Source organism: Anomaloglossus baeobatrachus, chromosome 4 (assembly GCF_048569485.1).
Source record: "Anomaloglossus baeobatrachus isolate aAnoBae1 chromosome 4, aAnoBae1.hap1, whole genome shotgun sequence".
Taxonomy (NCBI): Eukaryota; Metazoa; Chordata; class Amphibia; order Anura; family Aromobatidae; genus Anomaloglossus; species Anomaloglossus baeobatrachus.
The window spans coordinates 386,228,752-386,247,797 of NC_134356.1; positions in this window are offsets into that span (position 1 = coordinate 386,228,752).

A 19,046-nucleotide genomic window follows, 5' to 3' on the forward strand; every position below is an offset into this window, starting at 1 on the left:
CTCCCATCTTTAAGTTTCTTCCAGGATGTCCTCTGGGCAAATGAGCTCTCACATCTCTTCTATTGACGAAGATACCTTCCTTTATACCAGGTGCAACGATGAATCCGTACCCTGACTTCAGGCTAAAATCTTCCACAACTCCTCTGCAAAGGGGTCCTCTGACCTGTGCTTTGGCTCTTCTTAGGAACCGTTTTTCTTCTAGGTCTCTGGCCGTTATTTCATCTTTCTGGTCTGGAGACTGCGGTGCAGGGAAAGACTGGGTTCTGCTACGGCGCCGTGTCTTGCGGGCTTGATTCTGCTGGGCTGTTACTTCAATGCCTGCAGGCCCCCAGGTGAGGTTTCTGGGCAGATCTTCTTCAGCAGACGGTGTCAGGTCTTCTTCATCCCAGCGGGAGTATGGCAACATCTCTGGCTCTGGGCATAGATCCACCGCTGGTGGCTCCTGAGTCAGCTCCTCAGCTTCCTGGCCTCCTCTCCCCCTTAGTTCTTCTGAGCACTCCTTCGGTGGCAGTGCTGGGGACGGGCTTTCTTCAGCAGACCCAGACGGGGAACTCTTTGGCGTGGTTGCTGCAGGAGTTGTCAGAATCCTCTTGGGGGTGTGCGGAGGGAGCATGTACTGATCCACCATTTCCTGTGGGAACTTGGCCTCCATGTCAGCCTTCAGCTGCCAGTATGCGGGGTCCTCCCCCAGCGTGGGCTTCCTAGCAGGGACCTCCTTGGACTGGGGAGCAGTGTCTGCTCTGGCCTTGCAGGCCGGGGAAAATGGTGATGCAATCTTTTCTTGGCGGGCCGCGCCTGGCATGGCGGCGGCCTGGTCTTGGCGGGCCGCGCCTGGCATGGCGGCGGCCTGGTCTTGGCGGGCCGCGCCCTGCATGGCGGCGGCCTGGATCGGCGTCGCAGCCGCGATGGGATCTGTGCAGGCTGGGCTGGGCGTCGCTGCAGCGATCGGAGCTTGGCGGGCCGCACCTGGCGTGGCTGCGGCCTGGTTCAGCACCTCACTTGCGGCGCGGACGAGCGTTGCTGCTGCGGTGGGGTCTCGGCGGGCCGGGCCTAGCATGGCGGCGGCCTGGGTCAGCGTCACACCTGCAGCGCAGATGAGGGTCGCGGTCGCAGCCGGTTCTTTGCGGGCCGGGCAGGGCATCGCTGCGGCGGCCTGGGCTGGGCGGGCCGCACCTGGCGTGGCTGCGGCCTGGTTCAGCGTCGCCGCGCCGGGCGCCTCTTCAGGGACCGCGGGCGTGGCAGCAGGGGTCGGGGCATCCGGGCCGGCAGGGGTAATACTGGACTCACCCATCGGTAGCAGCATCGGGGTCTGAGTCGTCACCGCCCGATCCGGCACTCGGTGCGCGGCTCTCTCCTCGTAGGCCCGAACCGCCGCGGTCATCCACAGAAACTCCGTCCGTCCCTCTCTAATCAGCCTTCCGACCCTGGCTTCCAGTTGATCGCAGAACTCAGCAAGCTCCCGACACCACCAGGCAGCGGAGCCTGGCTCTGGGTCCCTGCACTCAGACGCCATTTTCTCTAACAGCAAGCTGCTGGCTTCTTCTCCGTTCCGCCGTCTCTGGACGCTTCCGCTCTCTTCACAAGCGAGGTCAGAACTCTGCAGGGGATCTCTGGGTAGCCACACCTCTTCGTGGGCGGTAACTTCTTCCAGCGCGGGCTGCTGTTGTTTTTCAGCGCGCTTTTCATGGTGGCAATATGGCGGCGCTTCCAATTTTTCAAGCGGACCGCCCAGGCACATGGTCACCTGTCTGAACAGGTCTAGTCCTTATCCTGTTCGTGACGCCAGATGTCGGGCCCCGGGTACGCTGTGTCGGTGCATTACCTTCAGGGACTCCGCTGTCAGTCTGGATCTTGTCACCGGTAGGAAATCTTCTGTTGATCGTGACGCCACTCTCAGTATTGCGGTCAGTGGGGACCGCCACTGCAGGTTGAGGGACGCCTGGGGCTGATGGTGAGTGCAGTTAGTTGGAATAGCCTCCTGAGAGTGAGGCAAGCCCCAGGGCCTGTGTAGGATATGTAGAACTACAAGGCGCAGAATGACTCCACACAAGCAGGATGTCTTTCAGGGTTTTTACTCACAGTTGTTGGCAGGGTGAGTGACCCGGGCGTAGCTGGGATGAACCAAGTGGGAACCAGGTATCCTTCAGGCTGACTTCTGATGGTGACTACCAACTCGCCTTCCTTAGCCCTTGGTGGTTTGGGGTAACCCCGACTTTTAGTCCCTATGGGGGTCACCCAGGGAAGTTGCTGAAGCCTCACTCCCCTTCGTTTGCCGTGTGCTTGTTGCCTGGGCCAGATCACTCCAGCTGCTTGCCTCCTGTGACCTGTGGGCCCTAACTGTGGCTACGTGGCTGCGGCTTTTGTGGTGTTGTGGCGTGGGCTTTGAGAGCCCCACACCGGCAGGTTTAGCAGGGAAAGGTGGATCTATCCCCGCTCCGGGATCTGCCGCCCGTTTGGGCCTGGTTCTCCCTAGCAGTCTCCTTACTTCCCACTCTGTGCTCTCTCTCTAGCTGGAGATGGGTTTCGGGTAGCCCTCCTAGGTGACCGTTCTCCCCCGTCGGTAGCCACTGCGCGGACGCTGTCAGACTACAGCAGCCCACGGGATCTGCTCCTCTCTGAGCTCCCTGGACTCTGCACTGAACTGGCTCACTGCTCCTCCTCTCCTGTTCTTGCCTACGCCACCTAGCAACCAGATTCTCTTACCACACCCCTTGAGTGGAGATGGAGGCTTTTGGCCCCCTCCACTATTCCAGTGGAGGTCAAGGCTTTTCCCCCTCCTGGGATCCCCAGGGGTCCTCTCAAAGGTACATGTGTGAGACCTGATCACTATGCGCCTGTGTAGTCACACCTCGGTCAGCCTTCTGGATTACCTGTATTGTACTGTCCCCAGCATGGGTGCAGTACTCAGTGGTGCCTGACCAGGTCAGGGGCGCCACATTTACCTATGTCGCAAAGCTGTTGCTGTGTATATGTGTGTAGCAGAGCTTGATGTCTATATAGGAGAGATGTGTATGTGTGTTGCGATATATATGTATATACAGTACAGACCAAATGTTTGGACACACCTTCTCATCTCTATAACAACTGTTAAGAGGAGACTTTCTGCAGCAGGCCTTCATGGTAAAATAGCTGCTAGGAAACCACTTCTAAGGACAGGCAAGAAGCAGAAGAGACTTGTTTGGGCTAAAGAACACAAGGAATGGACATTAGACCAGTGAAAATCTGTGCTTTGGTCTGATGAGTCCAAATTTCAGATCTTTGGATCCAACCACCGTGTCTTTGTAGAAAAGGTGAACGGATGGATCCTACATGCCTGGTTCCCACCGTGAAGCATTGAGGAGGAGGTGTGACGGTGTGGGGGTGCTATGCTGGTAACACTGTTGGGGATTTATTCAAAATTGAAGGCATACAGAACCAGCATGGCTACCACAGCATCTTGCAGCGGCGTGCTATTCCATCCGGTTTTCGTTTAGTTGGACCATCACTTATTTTTCAACAGGACAATGACCCCAAACACACCTCCAGGCTGTGTAAGGGCTATTTGACTAAGAAGGAGAGTGATGGGGTGCTACGCCAGATGACCTGGCCTCCACATTCACCAGACCTGAACCCAATCGAGATGGTTTGGGGTGAGCTGGACCGCAGCGTGAAGGCAAAAGGGCCAACAAGTGCTAAGCAAGACTGTTGGAAAACCATTTTCGGTGACCTCTTGAAGCTCAACAACAGAATGCCAAGAGTGTGCAAAGTAGTAATGAAAGCAAAAGGTGGCTACTTTGAAGAACCTAGAATATAAGACATATTTTCAGTTGTTTCACACTTCTTTAAGTATTTCATTCCACATGTTTTCATTCATAGTTTTGATGTCTTCAGTGTGAATATACAATTTTTAGAGTCATGAAAATAAAGAAAACTCTTTGAATGAGAAGGTGTGTCCAAACTTGTGGTCTGTACCGTATGTAATAGAAAAAGAGACCTGTGGCACATTTTTTATTCAAAGTGTAGGGCCAACCACAAGGATGTAAAAAAGTGTTGGACCCATACCTACTCCAATAAACATGTAAACAAGTAGAAACAACAAAGTTTTAAGGTATAAAAATTAAAATACAATTTTATTATAACAAGGTTTTTAAAAATTATGTACAAGATGCAAATTACACATGACATGACATTTAGTAAGTATATAAAGAGTTAATTATACAAATATGGAAGTACGGTGGGTAGGCAAGCATAAGTGACTGGATATACACCCTTGTCCTGGCGCAACCTGTATCACAGTGATCCCTGGGTTAAAAGATTACCAGCATTAGAACATCGGGGAAAGATTGAAACAGCAGGACATACCTAAGGTGCCAGTGACAGCAACTTGCCGGTGGAAGAGGAGCTCCACGTGGAGGACCCAACGTACGTTTTGCAAGGAATTATGGTCGCTTATTCATGGGTGAATATGGGTGAATAAGTGACCATAATTCCTTGCAAAACGTCCGTTGGGTCCTCCACGCGGATCTGGACTGCCAGTGTAGCGCCCTTGAGACCCTCAGGGCACTACAAGGAACTGCATCCTCTCGGGGATGCAGGACCTACCCAGTGAGTCTGTAATCAGTTGGAGAGTGTGGCACACAGAAGAGGTGTGCGGACATGCCTGAGCTGGGTCTGTGTAATGGTGACCCGGGGGCACAGGAGAGAGGTCACCAGGACGGGTACCGGAGATACCGCTGGGACCGGAGCACAAACAGTGCACAGGGCCCTAGATCAAGCATCAGTTTCGAATGGTTTGATAAATACCTGCCTGGTGAGGACACCATCATGGACCTCACCAAACCAAATAATCCGGGGGCAGCAGCAGTAAACTAGGATCGGGGTTCGGACACTTACCTCCCTGAGAGTCCGCACTGCCTGCCGTACGGAGAAGGAGACTGTACCCCAAAAGGGACAGTCGGGGCCCCCAAATGCTCTATGCTACGGGAACCCAATCAACAGAGAGTGCCGGGGACAGAGCAACCTGGGTCACTACATTGGCACTGATACTCTTGGGACCTGAACCAGCAATCCCTGGGTCCAAGTGAGCAGAGACTGTTAAAGACAATCTGGTGTGGTCTCCGTTATTACCCCCGTTACATCTCCCGGGCACAGCCCTACCTGCGGAGGGCCTAACACCATTGCTGCAATCACCACCAGCCCTGGGTGTACCCACATTCAGCAGCGGCGGTTCTCCATCCTTAACCGCAACCCACAGGTGGCATCACATGACATTAACTCTTATCTCCCCTGTAAATATCCCTCCTTACAAAAGGGGACAAGGGCACGGAACCGGGCAACGGCCACCAAAGTGACATTCCCAAGTATAAGTACTGCCCTAGATCGAGTTCCCCCTTCCATGGGCAACACACCAGCATGACCCTAACTCCTGTCCGTACCCTAGTTTAACACCCCCTCTCAACCACCCCTTCGGAGGGCTGGGACTAAAGTAACAAACCCCACAAATAATGCAGACAGGGGAGATCCAAAACACAAACACACTGCAAACAGACACAGGGGAAAGAGAACACAGGAAGAACATACAGCAGATCACCAAAAACTGGATCACACGCTAAACACCGGAATCACTGCAGCTATAATCAGCAATGAGGAACCGGATACAGCACCTTATAAAGGGTGGAGGTGATTGTGAGTGGTCATAAGCAACCTGAGCGCCTAGCAGCAGTTCACAAGCCAGCAGAAATTAACTTCTGCTGGATTGATGGGCAGTGAAAGAGAAGCAGCCAACGCCCAGCTCAGACTGAACAACTAAATGACACCAGATTGCCTGTCAGACTCTGCAGCGTTTACAGAGTCCGACGTCATTATGACACCTGGAGAGTGCAGCACTTGGCTTGACAGTTATGTATACAGCTTTTCATTAAACTCTACCCACAAGTGTTCAATTGTGTTGAAACCTGGGAGCCAATCCAGCACCACTAGTTATTTGTTATTGAACCATTTGTTCACCAATCCCGAATTGTGCTTTGGGTCATTATCCTACTGATACAATATGTTGCCCTTTTCATACCAATAGTACTCGAGTGTATGAAGTAACTCATCTTGTGGGGTACTCATATATAACTCAAATTGAGACCACCATTGATTCTGGTCAAGTATCCAAAGCCTTTGGCTGTTAAACAACGTACCAACAGGCTTTCTCCACTGAACTTGACAGTTTCTTCAATTTCTCAATTAGTTAGCCCCTTTTTCCATTGTTTCATCCAGACCCATTGGTGTTCTTTTGTAAATTGTGAAAAAAGCTATACAGTAAATAGGAAAAAATAACTGCAAACTTCAGTGTGTATAACTATTCACAGCCCTAAAGTCAGTTCTTTGTAGAGCCTCCTTTGTGGTAATTACAGCTGCAAGCCACTTTGGATAAGTCTCTAATAGCTTTCCAAATCTGGCCTCTTGGATTTTTGCCTATTCCTCAAGACAAAACTACTCAAGTGCCTTCAAGTCAGATGTTTTTCTCTGGCTAGCAGCAATCTTCAAATTTGACCACAGATTCCTAATTGGATTAAAGTCTGGGCTTTGACTATACCACTTAAATACATTTACATGTTTCCCCTTAAATCCCTCAAATGTTGCTTTAGCAGTATGCTTTGGGTCATTGTCTTCTTGGAAGGGGAACCTCCGTCCCAGTCTCAAATAACTGACAGACTGGAACAGGTTGTGTTCAAAAATATCCCTGTATTTTGCACCATTCATCCTCCCATCGACTTGGACCATTTTCCCTATACCTACTGCCAAAAACATCCCCACAGCATGATGTAGCCACCACTATGTTTCACTGCGTGGATGGTATTTTTGAGCTTTGTTGGTTTGGTGCCAGACATAGCGTTACTGGGTAGCCAAATAGTTCAATTTTAGTCTCGTGTGAGGACATCACCTTCCTCCATACATTTGAGGAGTCTCCCATATATCTTTTGACATAATCAAAATGAGCCTTCCAATTTTTGGATGTAAGTAAAGGCTTTTTCCTGGCAACTATTCCATAAAGGCCAGTTCTATGGAGTGTACGGCTTATTGTGGTCATATTGACAGACACTCCAGTCTCTTGTTAGAAACTCTGCAGCCCCTTCCATATTACCTTTTGGTCTCTGTGCTGACCCTTTGATTCATTCCCTCCTTACCTGGGCTGAGAGTTTTAGTGTGCAGCCTTCTCTTGGCAGGTTTGTTGTGGTACCATGTATTTTCCATTTAGTTATAATGGATTTGATGGTGCTTTAGGGGATCATCAGAGATTGGGATATTTTTTAGAACCCCAACCACCCTGACTTGTACTGCTCAATAACTTTGTCACTGACTTGTTTGGAGATCTCCTTGGTCTTTATGGTGTTGTTTGGTTAGTGGTTTGCTTAATGATGTTTTCGCCTCTGTGGCCTTTCAGAAATGGTGTGCAGACCATGTGACAGACCATGTGACACTTAGATTGCACAAAGGTGGACTTCCTTTCATCAAATACATGATTTATGAAGATTATTGCTTGCACCAAATTTTTTAGGAGCTCAGTAGCAAAATGGGTGAATACATATACCCATGACAATTTTTATTTATTTTATCCCATAAATGTAATATTTCCCTATGTTTTTCTCACTTCCCATCTGCAACGTAGAGTTTTTAGTGCTGATGCATCCCACACAAATCAGATTACAAAAATATTTAAACACAGGTTGTAATGAATACAAAATAGGTAAAAAGCCAAACTGGTAAACACTTTCGCAATTCACTGTATGTGTATATGCATGAAGGAGTTGTGTGTGTATAAAGTTATGCTCAAACGTTTACATACCCTGGCAGATTTTTTGCTTTCTTGTTTTTTTTCAGAGAATATGAATGATAACACAAAATGTTTTTTTCCCACTCATGGCTAGTAGTTGGGTGAAGCCATTTATTGTCAACCTACTGTGTTTTCTCTTTTTAAATCATAATGACAACCAAAAACATCCAAATGACCTTGATCAAAACTTCACATACCCTGGAGATTTTGGCCTGATAACATGCACAGAAGTTGACACAAATGGGTTTGAATGGCTAATAAAGGTAACATCTTCACCTATGACCTGTTTTCTTATAATCAGAGTGTGTGCATAAAAGCTGAGTGAGTTTCTGGGATCCAGACAGACTCTTGCATCTTCCATCCAGCTACTGATGTTTCTGGATTGTAAGTCATGGGGAAAACAAAAGAATTATCATCGGATCTACATGGAAAGATAGTTGAACTGTATAAAACAGGAAAGGGATACAAAAAGATATCCAAGGAATTGATAATGCCAGTCAGCAGCATTCAAACTATGATTAACAAATGGAAAATCAGGTGCTTTGTAAAAACAAAACCATGGTCAGGTAGATCAACAAAGATGTCGGCTACAGCTGCCAGGAAAATTGTTCAAGATGCAAAGAAAACCCTACAAATAACATCAGCTGAAATACAGGACTCACTGAAAACTAGCAGTGTGGCTGTTTCAATATGTACAATAAGGAGGCACTTGAAGAAAAATGGGCTGCATAGTTGAGTCGCCAAAAAAAAAGCCATTACCGCGCAAATGCCACAAAGTACCTCGCCTACAATACACCAAACAGCACAGAGACAAACTACCAAACTTCTGGAACAAGGTAATTTGGAGTGATGAGACAAAAATCAAACTTTTTGGTTACAACCATAAACGTTACATTTGGAGAGGTGTCAACAAGGCCTATGATGAAAGGAACACCATTCCTACTGTAAAGCACGGAGGTGGATCGCTGATGATGTGGGGATGAGTGAGTTACAAAGTTACAGAAAACTTGGTCAAAGTAGAAGAAAAGGTAAATGCAGAACGTTATCAGCAAATACTGGAGGTAAATTTGCACTCATCAGCCCAGAAACTGCGCATGGGACGTACTTGAACGTTCCAACATGACAACGATCCAAAACACAAGGCCAAGTCGACCTGTCTTTGGCTACAGTAAATCAAAGTGAAGATTTTGGATTGGCTAACTCAATCTCCTGACCTCAATATTATTGAGCCACTCTGGGGAGAACTCAAGCACACAGTTCATGCAAGAGAGCCCAGGAATATACAGGAACTGCAGGCTTTTTGACAAAAAGAAAGGGCAGCTTTTTCCATCTGAGAAAATAAAAAGTCTCATCCACAACTACCACGAAAGACTTCAAGCTGTCATTGATGTTAGAGGGGGAAATGCACAATAATAATAACTGGAGTATGTGAACTTTTGATCAGGGTCATTTGGATGTTTTTGGTTGTCATTATGATTGAAAAAGAGAAAACACAGTAGTGTGATAATAAATGGCTTCACCCAACCAGTAACCAGTAGTGAAAAAAAGGTTTTGTGTTATCATTCATATTCTCTGAAAATAGGCCAAGAAAGCAAAAAATCTGCTGGTGTATGTAAACTTTTTAGAACAACTGTATATAGCAGGATAGTGTGGAGCAGAACAGAGTGTGTATATGCCTGTGCTGCAGAGTTTACATAATATGTGTGCTATAAAGCTATATGTGTATAACACACATACTGCAGACAAACACTAACAATATATTTATTACCTCTACATTATACCATACTGCATTAAAATTAGTTATATTAATAGATTCACTTCTTTACATCCCCAGGACATTCTTAATTTGTAAAAAAAAAATGTTTTTCCTATTTTCTGCTATCTAAACCTGGATTGTGTCTTATAGTAATATGGGCTCAATAGTTACAATGCAACTGGTAATGCAACATAATAGATTATGTTGAGTTTGTTTCTGCTTAATTGAGTTCCCAATAAATTCTGCTTTCTACAAATGTCTTTAGACTAATGTGTGTTAGCTTCTCTGACTCTCGCTCTCTCACTTTTGCCATCTGTCACCCTCTCATCCTCCTGAACAGCACTATCCCCCTTTTTTTTTTCTTTTCGCTCCACTGGTGTCAGGTGACCCAGTCACATTTTCAGTGGCCTGCAGCCTTTCAACCTTCCTGCCTGTAAAAATATCAAACTTCCAGCTACTCAAGAGGTAACACTGCCCAGAGCCAGAAATGCTGTTGTTTATATTTTCCTGTGGATATCAACGACTGACTAATATTTTGTTAACATAGAGTTCCTAAGAGAGAACAAAATATTTCCTCAGATCTCCTAAAAAGGGCAGAAACCGGTAACCCCTTAATTGCAGTAAGTGTTTCATGTGCGATATGACTTCCAAGGATCCTGGTAAGTAAATCCTTTTAAGAACTACTAATTTTTTACCATTACCAAATTGACTTTTGTTGTCTGTCAAGTGCATCTGGAACCTCAAGTATTAGAATGTCACAAGTGATACAATAAAGAACTTAGAGTAAATCTTATTTTTTACCTTCAGAGTTTATGAACATCATATTACCTCGAATACAACAATTTAATCACAATAAAAAAACGAAAAGGTATAAAAAAAGCAGACACTTCCGTTTTTCACTATTTTCAGAATCATTTGGTTCAGCATTTATTTTTCATTTACAAACTGAGAATATATTTTTAAGCAGAGGTAGATTTAAAGTAAAAACTCTTATTTTTGGTTCAAATTATAGTTTTCTTAGGTAAAACATATTGTATTTCCCCATTTGGATATCACCAAGCAGGTTCAAGAAAAAGAATCATAAGCACTATTTATTGGTTGGCATGGCATTGCATATTTGTTTACTCAAAGGGAACTGTGCAGTGTTTAATTTCCCCTTTGTAGGTAAATTTAACTCTTATTGATTACTTTGTAGCTGAAACCTCGAGTTCTTAAGAGACACTATGATAACTTTATTATCAGAGTAATTTTGTATTGAAAAAGGGGATGCCAAAAGTGAACAAATCCTTTATGGTGTAATAACATGTAATATCATCCTGTTAAACCTATTATTTTATAACATAAGTAATGCCTATGAAAAAGTTAATCTAATATATAAAGCTGAATGTGTGTGTGTATTTGTGTGTGTGTGTGTGTGTGTGTGTGTGTATGTCCGGGATTGGCATCCGCACCGTCGCAGCTACAGCCACAAAATTTTGCACACTCACACTTCTTGACCCCGAGAGCGTCATAGGCTATGTTTTGAGGGGAAATTTTAACCCCACTCTTTACAGTTATTCGCCAAAAAACCTGCCTCCATTAAAGCAAATGGAGCTGGGAGCCACAGTGCAGCCAGAACTTCAGAAGAATGCGCAGCCACACCCTTATATGGAATGTTGGCATGTCACAATGCAGCCAGGGAAAGAGACAGACATAGACAGGGAAAGAAACAGACATAGACAGGGTAAGAGACAGACACAAAGAGACAGACACAGACAGGGAAAAAGGCAGACACAGACAGGGTAAGAAACAGACATAGACAAGGTAAGAGACAGACACAAAGAGACAGACACAGACAAAGAGACAGACTGACAGGGAAAGAGACAGACAGGGAAAGAGAGGGAAAGAGAGAGACAGGTTAAGAGACAGACACAGACAAAGAGACAGACACAGGGAAACAGAGAGACAGGGAAAGAAAGGGAAAGCGACAGACAGGGTAAGAGACAGACAAAGAGACAGACACGGGGAAAGAGACAGAGGGAAAGAGGGAAAGAGACAGACAGGGAAAGAGAGGGAAAGAGACAGACAGGAAAAGTGACAGATAGACAGGGAAAGAGATAGATAGACAGACAGGGAAAGAGATTGAGACAGATGGAGAAAGAGACAGACAGTCAGAGACAGACAGGGAAAGAGACAGACAGACAAAGAGAGAGACAGAGATATATACAGAGGGGGAGACAGACATTATAATTACATTTCTATCTATTTATTTTGTGTTTTTTGTGTGCAGAATACATTTTTGTTAATACATTCTATTTTGTTAACAGCAGTTATTAACCCGGGCAAAGCCGGGTAGTACAGCTAGTAGAAAATATAAATATTGTAGTTGTTATAATAAATAAGTTAAAAAAGTTAAAGAATGCAGCAGGACACTTCATTATAGAAAGAAGACACTCGCAATCACACTCACCAGACGCCGAGCAGAGGACATGCAATGATTCCACCCTCACACACATCCGATCTCACACACATAAACATCAGATCACACACACAAACATTGGATCACACACCCAAACATCGGATCTCAAACACATCAGATCACACACAGACACACACACACTCAGCACATCTAGTGACACCGATTTCTTCTTGCCGGCAGAATCCTGAGAGGCTGTGTGGTGGAGCTCAAGGACCTGCCACAATGCTTGCTTACAGGACCTGCGGACACATGGCTTCCTCCCATCATTCCCTACGGCCGGAAGCATTCTCTAATGCTGGATATGATGAGTGAGTAAGTGAGTCTGTGTGTGATTTGATGTCTGTGTGATCTGGTGTGTGTGAGTGTCGGCCAGAAGCAGGGGAGGACGGCGTATAGCATACCTGTTGGTAGCGCCCGCTGAAGATCACAGTACCTGGAAGCCACCCAAAAGTCCAGGTATGGTAAGTATGAGTCTCCTGGGAAGGGGAATCTACTTTTTTTGGGGGGATAAATTTACCCCAACTATGTTTCTCCAAGAATAAGATCTCCTCCAAAAATAAGCCCTAGTGTTTTTTTGGTGGGCAAAAAAAGTACAAGACAGTGTCTTATTTTTTTGAAAAACACAACCAAAAACAGTATATTAAAAACTCTCTGTACTATTGCTCTAGCATGAATGTAAAATGTGTAATGGTGTGATTTTAAGGCATATTTATTAACCGCTTCACAACATCTATCATGCATGAACGGCGCAAGTCGGAAGCGGGTGTGTAAAGTGCCGCCATTTTTCAGCCACGCTGCTGTCCACCATCTTGGTCATCATTTTGCCATCAGCAAAACTTTCAGGCACAATGCTCTACTGCAGCGCCACTTCAGGCCGCTCAGCTTCAGGTACTATGTCTCCTGCGGCCAGGGTCACACGTTTCTGCCTGTTTGGATACCAGATGTTTGCATCCTGCCGACTATGCCAAATGTAAAGTACCGGGGAGGGGCAGTTGTGGGCAAGGGTTGAAGTCCTCAACCTACCCTGGCACAGTATAAACACGGGGGGTCAGAGTGGTGTATGGAGTGTAGTGGTGTTACCAGTCTGCAGCTGCATGCCTAAGTCTCTGTCCGGCTTCTCAGGCTCCCGCTCACTGTAATCGGCCTCGCACACCATAGAGTCAGTAAAGAATCCATCACTGGTTACACCTCCAATAACTCTACTAAACAGTTGATTTGCAGACCGTTTCCATTTCTTCAAGGCAGACTTTGCATCATTGACAGCTACATGCATTTTTTCCTGTACCATGCTCAGCTCTACAGTTACGGCAACCAAGGGGCGGCTTACCTTCTCCTCTCCGATCCAGAGAGTCAATAAACATGGTGGCTGGTCTGACGGCTCAGTTTTCGATCAGCGGTTGGACTCCTGATGATGCCCCGCTGTGCTAGTATTTCCACAGATACTAGTAGCTACCGGTCTAAGAAAGGGGCACCCTCTTCCTTCACTCCTTCAGACTGGAATTACACCTTGCTGCAGATGAACTCTCCTTTTGCTTTATCTTCCTCTTCTCTCCCTTTACTACTTTGTCTTCTGTCTGTCACCTCCACACAATCCACTCCACTCTGCTTCATCTGACCCTGCAGATCCTTTCTCTTGTTCTCTTCATTGTCTCATCCTTTCCCTATCTGTCTAAAATCAGAATATGTCTACCCTATATCTTTTCACTGTGGGCCGAGCCTATTCAGCTAACCCTATCAGTACTGCTACTATACCTTCTATCCGAGCCTCCCTTCCCTGCTAAGGAGCCCATTGCTATCTACTGGTAGCTGCCCATACAGCGACACAACCCAAATAATAGTACATTTTGACCTTTCATGTTATCCAACATTACACCTAAAAACCTAAAAAATACACAAGCCAATAACATTTCTCTTAACCACATATCTAAAAGGCATGACATCATTAGGGGTGGCAGGGCACTAGACACCCTATTACAAATGTATAGGGCAAGTTCACGGGGTTAGCACACCCCATGCTCGGCAGGTCATGGCTGTGTATTACACAATTGTAAGATGCAAGTCCTGGCTGCTTCTACCAATTACATTGATAGTGAATGATGTTTCTAACACTAGATGCACAAGTTCTGTGCCAGATACCAGAGCAGATTATGTGTATATTTAGTTGTATAGATATTCACTAAAAATAAAGGGAACACTTAAACAACACAGTGTAACTCCAAGTCAATCACACTTCTATGAAATCAACCTGTCCGGTTAAGAAGCAGCAATCAATTTCTTCTGCTGTTGTGCAAATGGAATAGACAAAAGGTATAAATGATAGGCAATTGGCAAGAAAACCCCTATTATCAAGTGGTTCTGCAGTTGGTGAACACAGACCATTTCTCTGTTCTCGTCCTTTTTGGCTGTTGTTTTGGTCAGTTTTGCATTTTGTCATCGCTCTCGCCCCTAGAGGTAGCATTAGGCAGTGTCTCCAACCCACAGAAGTTGCTCAAGTAGCGCAGCTCATCTAGGATGGCACATCAATGCAAACTGTGGCAAGAAGGTTAGCTTTGTCTGTCATCACAGTGTCCAGAGCATGGAGCAGATAGCAGGAGACAGGCCAGTACACCTGGAAACGTGAAGGGAGACGTAGTAGGGCAAAAACCCAGCAGCAGGACCACTACTTCCTTTTTTGTACAAGGAAGAACAGGAAGAGCAGTGCCAGAGCCCTGAAAAATGACCTCCAGGAGGCCACTAATATTCATATTTCTGCTCAAACTGTCAGAAACAGACTCCATGAGGGTGGTATGAGGGTCCGACATCCACAAGTGCCTGTTGTTCTTACAGCCCAACACCATTCAGGGCAATTGGCATTTGCCAGTGAACACCAAGTTTTGCAGATTTGACATTGGCAACCTGTGCTCTTCACAAATGAGAGAAGGTTCTCACTGAGCTCATGAGAGAAGTCGCAGAGTCTGGAGATGCCATGGAGAACGTTCTGGTACTTGCAACATCTTCCATCATGACCAGTTTGGTAGTGGGTCAGTAATGGTGTGGGGAAGCATTTCTTTTGAGACCCTCCATGTGCTAGCCACAGGTACCATGACTGCATTAGGTACTGGGATAAAATCCTCAGACTCATTGTGAGACCATATGCATGTGCAATGGGCCCTGAGTTCCTTCTGATGCATAACAATGCTAGGGCTCATGTGGCTCAAGTGTGTAAGCACATTGATGCTATGGACCAGTCTGTGCGTTCTCCAGACCTGAATCCAATCAAGCACATCTGGAACATAATGTCTCGTTCTATCCACCAACACCACATTGCACCACAGACTGTACAGGAGATGACTGATGCTTTAATCCAGGTGTGGGGGAGATCCCTCAGCAGAGCATCTGCCACCTCAGAAACATGCCCAGGTATTGTAAGGAGGTCATACCGGCACGTGGAGGCCACACACACTACTGAACCCCATTTCCTTGTATTAAGGCATCCTCTGAAGTTGGAGCAGCCTTTAATTTGATTTTTCCACTTGGATTTTGAGTATCAATCGAAATCCAGACTTCCATGGGATATTAACTTTGATTTACATTGATCATTTTTATGTTAAATTGTTCTCAACGCATTCCACTATGTAATAAATAAAGATTTGCAACTGGAATATTTCATTAATTGAGATCTAGGATGTGTTATTTTCATGTTCCCTTTATTTTTTTGAGCAGTGTATATTTTAGGCAGGTATTTAACACATCCTACCATACAAACAACAAACTGAAGTTGTCCCCTACAATACAACTGAAATGGTAATATGGATTTGTACTGCTATTCATGTGAAATAAAGTGGATCCACACCTTTTCACTAACAGACATGCTAGATTACATGATTCTATGCTTGAGAGGTGATCACAAACCACCGTGCCCGTAGTGGAGCGTGTAAAAGCAGGCGTGGTGAGCTAAGTACATTCCTCTGTATTGAATAAGTTGAACATTTTGGGACCATTTTAAGGTCTTAAGTAGCTTCAGAAAGTGTTTCGGCAGTATGATTAATAAGCATGTCACTTGAGACCTCGGGAGTTAAACTCCAGTATTACAGCTGTGACACATTGATAAAACTTGATCTAGTCTCATACATGGCACGCCACCATGCTTTGACAATAGGGTAGAGTACCTGTATTATCCACATGGTGAACTACTCATTGAAAGTAAATGAAAATGGCCTTTGCTACACAAATAGAGTAGAGCGCCATGGTGTACTTTGCTATTAGCTTAGCTCACCCGCTGGCATTTTCATGGCTCTACATCTGTTGAATCCATTAAATTCTCTTTTGTTGGACACACATCTTAGTGTAACTAAGCACACAACTGGAACTGACAGTAAAATGTCTTTTGTTCACCCACTATTTTTCCTCCTGTTCTAGTCTGCAAAACAGGATCCTAACCAGTTGCCTGTCCTGGACCAAATAATTTCTTTCGCACTGGTGAAAAGCATCAAAGTTCTTTAGGAAAGAAGAATTTATATTTATGTTGTTTTTTTTTATAAAACTGTTTATATATCTGCAAATTACAATTCTGGATAAAGTGTTTAATTTGTGGAAATAATTATCCACAGACCTCTGAGTTTGATTTTCGCTTATGACACAATTGTTGGCTTTAGATTAGTTCTGACAGGTGTTTGCTTTGTTTAGACTGATCAAACGACTACAGAGATCTTCAAAGAGACAGGATCATGTATTGTTATTATCAGGAGTACAGTCTCATAACATCATTCTTTCCTGTACACAATAACAGCACACTAAAAGGCTGACAACGCCGTTTACACACTTTACGGAATTGATAAGTATTTTCTTTCTTTGTAAGCTAAAAGCATTAATGCATAAAAAGGTCTTTTTAATTTTTCTGTGTTTAGGTTTCACTCCTCTTTTAGGCTTAAAAATATATAGATTTTAAAGGCTGCCAAAACATTTATTTTCTGATGACGCTGTACCTGGCCTTCTGGTCAGAAAAAGATGGCAGGGGATGTTGGCAGGGTGGAGGAGGTTATATGGATTCTGCTTTGACAGCCACGGACTTCCAACATGACTCCTGAACCCTTTTATAATTTAACACATTATTATATAATTATTATATGAATATTTATACATTCAACTCTAATATGATTAAGTAATTAGCTCATCTGCTTGTCTACATGGGTTTGGTACAACCAGTTTTATTATTTCAGACAACAGCAAAATAAAATACAAAGGATGCAAAATAAATCCTAGGCCGGCTGGACACTAACTAAACAGTCATCGTACTGAATCAGTAGAGCTGGGCCTAGTGCACAGCTTCTAACCAAACAATTTATTTTCTCACAGCAGTTTTCCCATGAGCAGAAAGAGAGGCCTCAGCTTGAGAACTCTCTATCCTTTATACTATACCTGAGCTTTACAGATGATTAGCCTGGGTCATCATGAGCAATTATAGTGGCTCAACAGAGCAGGGAAAATAGACAGATCCCTGCTACCAAACTGCCTGACTGGCTTATTTAGACAGTATATGACAGGAAACTAGAGGATATGTACACACGATCCATCACTTTTCCCCTGTTCCTGTTACATATCCCCTCCGCCCCCCTCCCCCTTTGTTTCCACCTCATGGGTGGAACATTCTTTATCCTAACCATAGAACTCGGACATGGCATCTACATTGCAAAGCTGACATCAGGTTTGTGTTCTGTAAAAGAATAAAATATTTTATCATGTTTGTATGACCTGAGAGCTCCAAAAAGACATCCCTATTGTTCTCTACTAACTCCTTTACCTCTTGTACTTGTGTTGGGTGGCTAGTGGGGGCCATTGTAGTTTTCACAGTGGTGCTTAGGCCGCAATACAACCGGACATTAAACCCTTTTCGCACCGGTCACCACTTCAGTGCAAATCAGTTCATACGTCAGTCCATTCATCCTCTGAGACAATAACTTGGACACAGAGATTCTTTTCAAACACTGCAACTTTACTTGGCAACTTCTCCACATCATCACCTTGCTTCTTGTGGGCACCGCTTCTGACCCCAGCGGGGTTCCCTTCAGTATTCATTACATAATTAAATTTCCTGGCTGACCGGTAGGCCCCTCATTCCCTTCTCTGACTTCACAATACGTGGCAGGCTCATCCTCTGCTCCCACTCTGGACTCTCACCCTATCCGTAAGGTCACACTAACCGTCAGTTGATTGTAGGGAATCATTAGGAATTCTTTCCAGGGAACAGCCACCACTCACACCGCCCGGACTACAACCCCTTTCAGGGGACATAGTTATCTTCAGTCCTACAGCTTCAGGACCCCACGTGTACGGGATATGAGTTCGACCCAGAGGATCTGATCAAATCGATTCTTTGGGCTTCTTCACACTTGCTCCTTCCTGGGGACTCTCCTACCCTCTTCCTCTTACGTGGCCCCTTTTATAACCTACAGCCCTCCCTGTAACTAACCCCTTCCTAGCCAAAGAGTACCAAGTAAGCGGTCATTTGGGCCACGCTGCCACCTGGTGGCCACACAACTTAAAGGAATGACTTTATCACAGACATATATATATATATCCGTACACAGTCTGGGGGGTGGTAGAGCCTTGTACCCCCTTACACTTGAGTACCTGATAACATGTCTGATGTTTTTAGACAGACAGCTCAGGATCCTTACATGGTATCATCAGATTAACATGGGAAAATTGGTAGGATGCGTGTTTCCCTGGCTGATGTAGTGATATAATTCTCTAATGTACTGATGTAATTCTCAAAAATCTCTAACTGTGAGCTCTCACTTTCACTTGTGGTCAACCCTGCAGCTTCTACATTTTCAAAGTCACATAAGCTTATTTGTTCAACATCGTATACTACTGCATTTGGTTAAACACACTTGTAGCATTTTCCACACTTGCTAAAACAAAGGAATGTCACAACTCACAATCACATTATTTTTAAAGTCTTTATCACTCCCACATTATGGGACACCTTTCCATATAAGACAAAATTCTTAGTGTACCCATGTTTAGAGATGACTTTCTTTAATTTACTC